The sequence below is a fragment of the Protobothrops mucrosquamatus genome, unplaced genomic scaffold, assembly GCF_001527695.2.
Source record: "Protobothrops mucrosquamatus isolate PMUCROS unplaced genomic scaffold, P.Mucros_1.0 scaffold3321, whole genome shotgun sequence".
Lineage (NCBI taxonomy): Eukaryota > Metazoa > Chordata > Lepidosauria > Squamata > Viperidae > Protobothrops > Protobothrops mucrosquamatus.
The window spans coordinates 80234-85138 of NW_015389311.1; the positions used below are offsets into that span (position 1 = coordinate 80234).

Consider the following 4905-nt stretch of genomic DNA (forward strand, 5'->3'; position numbering starts at 1 on the left):
GAGGAGGAGGAGGAGGAGGAGAATTGTGGGGTCTTTGATGCTCTCTGAACTTGGTGGGTTTCTTACTGATGTTTCATTCCCCAACTAGACAACATCATCCCTACTCTTAAATATTCACTGTAGCATATTGAGCAAGTCTGAAGGTTACCTGGATATCCTTATGTTGGGTTTAAAACTAATGATTTCCAATTTGGCACATGGGCCTGGCCTCCTGGGCAAATTGATACAAATCTAGGAACTTATTTTGGGTAAGGGGTGCAATAGGCAGGTAACTCCCCTTTGGGGGCTTGGAAGCATGCCCTCTGCTATTGAGGGCTTCCTGCTTTTTTCCCTTTGTTTATTTAAAAAGTGCCCTGTTTTTGACTGAAATTGTTTTGAGGGGTTTTTGTGGTTGTCGTTCTTGAGATTCTTGAATCAGAATTCAGTGCTGGAAGGGAGGGGAGTTTGCAGAGAGGAGGAGGAGGAGGAGGAGGAGGAGGAGGAGTATGTGGGATCCTTGATGCTCTCTGAGCTTGCTGGATTTTTTTGCAGATGTTTCATGAGCCAAACTAGGTAACATCATCAGGGCTAGCCCTGACTAGTTTGGCTCATGAAACGTCTGCAAGAAAACCAGAATGCTCAGAGAGCACCAAGGACCCCACAGTACTCTTCCTCACTCCCTTCTAGCACTGATGATGTTACCTAGTTTGGTAACGAAACGTCTGCAAGAAAGCAACCAAGCTCAGAGAGCACCGGGGACCCTTCATTTCAACTCTGAGCTAGAAGTCTTCTCCTTGATCAGAAGCTGATAAAGCTGCTTCTTCTTCCTCTTCCTCTTCCTCTTGCTCCTCCTCCTCCTCTTCCTCTTCCTCTTCCTCTTCCTCTTCCTCTTCTTCTTCTTCTTCTTCTTCTTCTCCTTCTCCTTCTCTCTCTCTCCCTCCCTCCCTCCCTCTCTCTTTCTCCCTCCTTTCTCTCTCTCTCTTCCTCCTTCCCTCCTTCTCTCTTTCTCTCTCTCTATCTCTCACACACATACACACACTGGAAAATAACCACTATTCACAAGGGATAGGGAAAAAAAGGCCATTTTAGCATACTGTTATAAGTTACAATAGGTTCTTGAGACAGACAGGGACAGGAAAATATTTCCGATTAGCCTACTTACCAACCAATCAGAGGGAGTTGCAGGAGCATGGTTTTAACCTCACGGGCATCTGAAATGATAAGTTACGAAAGCTGGTTAGGAGACACCAGTCTACCGAAGATGTATGCTTAGCCCCCAAGCAGAACCCAGACAAGAGCGGGGTCTTCCCTTGAGAAAGACAGAACTAACAGCCGACGCACCCTGCAATTTGTTTTTTTTTAAATTCAAGGCATTCTTTGGGGACAATATTCTTTTTTTGAGATTTCCTGAAAAAGCCAGAAGAAATGCGACAGTCACGGGACCTAGGAAGTATTTGACTATTTTCAGCCAGTGTATTTCTAGAGTTGCTTCCTTCAACAGCTTTCGCCTGAAGTTAACTTTTGACCCACTGATTTTTATCTGAAACCCGTGCCTAGAGGAGAGACAAACCAATCTGGCGCTCTCCAGATTAATTTTATGTTATTAATGTCCATCATCTCCAGTCAATTAGGTCAGAAGCAATAAACAGACAGGTAGTCCTTGACTTACCGCCACAATTAAGCCGAAACATTTGTTAGTAAGTGAAACATTTGTTAAATGAATGTTACCCCGTTTCACGACCTTTCTCGCCACCGTTGCTAAATGCAGTGGTTAAGTTGGTGACACCGTTGTGTTACCAACCTTGCTTGTTGCTTGTCGCAAAAGGGGATCGCATGACGTCCCTGGGACACAGCAACCATCGTAATCATCAACCGGTTGCCCAGTGTCCAAATTTTGATCAGGTGACCATGGGGATGCTACAATGGTCGTAAGTGTGAAAAAATGATCACTTATTTCAGTGCTGTTGTATCTTTGAGTGGTAACTAAATGAACTGTTGTAGGCTGAGAGCTACCTGCAAAAGGGAACCGTACCCCAAAGCATTTGGAGAACATCAAGTTGCCTAAACCTGGTCTGAATTTTAATGGTTAGTGAGGCATTCTCTCCCCTACATTTTCTGAATCGTCCTCATTCTGAAGGTTCTGGAACCGTCCACCATAGAATAGCTAGTTATAAAAAGCAGAGACATCACCCTGCCAACAAAAGCGCGTATAGTCAAGGCCATGGTTTTCCCAGTTGCAATGTATGGCTGTGAAAGTTGGACCATAAGAAAGGCTGAGCGACAAAGAATTGAGGCCTTTGAACTCTGGTGCTGGAGAAGACTCCTGCGAGTCCCCTGGACTGCAAGGCAATCAAACCAGTCAGTCCTAGAGGAGATCAACCCTGACTGCTCTTTAGAAGGCCAGATCCTGAAGTTGAAACTCAAGTGCTTTGGCCACCTAATGAAAAGGAAGGACTCGCTGGAGAAGGGCCTAATGCTGGGAAAGATGGAGGGCAAGAGAAGAAGGGGATGACAGAGAATGAGGTGGCTGGATGGAGTCACTGAAGCAGTAGGCGTGAGCTTCAATGGACTCCAGAAGATGGTAGAGGACAGGAAGGCCTGGAGGAACGTTGTCCATGGGGTCGTGATGGGTCGGACACGACTTCGCAACTAACAACAAAGTTACAACTAACTAGCTAACCAGCCTCAGTTGCCTCAGTGACCTTCTCTCTCCTGTCATTCTAGAGCGGAGTGGATTTCAAACTCCAGGTATTTTTGTAGTCCAGGTTACCATGGCTGGTAATTGGAGATTAGAGATGTTGTTGCCAGGAAAGATATATTCAAATAAATCACCATCCAGAGCTAACCCAGATTAATGGAATGTGGTTGTATTTCTCGACTTACAACAATTGGTTTAGTGACCGTTCAATATTACAACGGCACTGAAAAATGGGACATAGGACCGTTTTTCACACTTATGATTCCCCGTGATCAAAATCCAGATGCTTGGCAACTGATTTATGTGACATGGTTCCGACAGATGAAACTCTTCAAAAGAACTTCGAGGCATTGTTTACCTTAAAGAATCTTTTATTCGAGAAACAGAGCATCGGCACAACATAGTTAAAGCCAAAAACTGAATTCCCCTCCCCTGGGCACAAAGTAGTAAAGCACAATTCCCTCCTCCAATTAACAGTCATAAATCACATTCCCCAATTAGCTTGAAGCGCCGGCTTTCTCCCCAGCTCTCCAGCCAGCCAAATCTTTATCCGCTCTGGGCTCAATAACCTTGATTCCCACAGCTGAGTATTTGTTGTTATGTCTAACTGGACTCTTGTTCACATCCCCCCTCCCGGCGTCCTCTAATTCTAAAAACAAAAGAGAAAAGATGGCTACATTTCCATCTTTTGTCAAAGCAAAAGCATCTGATGTTAGCAGCGTTGACATCATGTTTGTGACTGACTTGTCAGAAGGTCGCAAAAGGTGACACAAGCAAAGTGTCAAGGATAAAACTTTGGCAACTACCTGCCTCTGTGTTTCAACTTGCCTTTAGATTAAGGTGGGGGAAGAGGTGTTACTTTCAAGTGACTTAGATGGAGAAACAAAACTTCTTCGATTCAGCTGCAGACCGTGGGAGCCTGAAGGCTCGTCAAGGACACAAGAACAGATGTGGATTTGAAGCAGACGGTTCCCATAACAAAGTGGATTTTTTTGACAATGGATTACATAAGACATTGGTTGTTTGGCTGGGAAAACTATTGTTTACGTCTATGAATGGGTGTTGGAATCTCAAGAGTTATTTTTGCTTTGACATAACCAGGCTGTATATTCAATAAACAGTAAGCTTTTCGGAAACGAAATGAATCCGGAATTTTGTTTGGGTTCTCGAATTGGATGTTGACACGAAGTCAACGGGGGAAGCCGTATTACTAATTTAACAACTGCAGTGATTCCCTTAACAAGAACGGTGGCAAGAAAGGCCGTAAAATGGGGCAAAACTCACTTAACAAATGTCTCATTTAGCAACAGAATTTTTTTGGGGGGGGGATCAATTGTGGTCATAATTCGAGGATTACTTGTGTTCCAAAACTGACACATCGCTGTTTGGGAAATGTTTCCCCAGAGAGGAAATTGAAGGAAATATCAGTTAGATATTTGTGCATAACACACACACACACACATATAACTGGAATATGCAGCACGGAGCCAGTTGGAAGGCCAATCAGCTGCTTACCTGTCTAACTAGTCTTTCAGGTGGGTTGATGTCAGAGCAGTTGCAGTTTCACCTCTAGCCTGCAACTGGGGACACTCTCACGGGCTGCTTTGATTCATTTTGTCAACATGTTTTGCTTCTTACTACCTTACTACGTCCTGGGAAGGCTCCGTCAATAACCTCCAGATCTGCCCAAATGGGATGTTGAGTTCGCCGAGAAAAACAAAAGTTGGGGTTCTCCCGTGTTTCACCTTGTTTTGGAAATACGATTTGGAATGTGAAAGACGACAGAAGAATAGCGTGCGGCTTGATAAACTTCAAGAGGTGACTCTTGAGGAATTAAGAGACAGCGTCACCTTCACAGGCCCTGTTTTCAGAGGACACAAGAGAGCCAGCTATATGCTTTCTCCTGAATCTGGTACTTCACCTTCCTGTTCTGTCAGCCCATGATAATGGACTGGTGATATCTGAACATTAATTGGACTTTCAGCATGGACTTCATAAAAATGTTGTAGTTTATAGTTGTAGACCAGGGCGTCCAACTTCAGAAACTTTAACACCTGTGGACTTCAAGTCCCAGAATTTCCCAGCCAGCTTCAACTCCAATTCTATCTATCTATCTATCTATCTATCTATCTATCTATCTATCTATCTATCTATCTATCTATCTATCTATCTATCTATCTATCTATCTATCTATCTATCTATCTATCTATCTATCTATCTATCTATCT

The 4905-nt window shown here is 43.8% G+C and overlaps 1 protein-coding gene across 1 annotated transcript in view; it reads right to left on the reverse strand.

Moving 5' to 3' along the window:
- CUNH4orf19 (chromosome unknown C4orf19 homolog) overlaps positions 1-4905 on the reverse strand; it is a 12238-nt gene that overhangs the window by 3002 nt on the left and 4331 nt on the right. The window contains exon 2 of the mRNA XM_015826839.1: positions 1142-1190. The gene's annotated coding sequence lies outside the window, so the exon portion shown is untranslated. The remainder of the gene's footprint in view (positions 1-1141; positions 1191-4905) is intronic.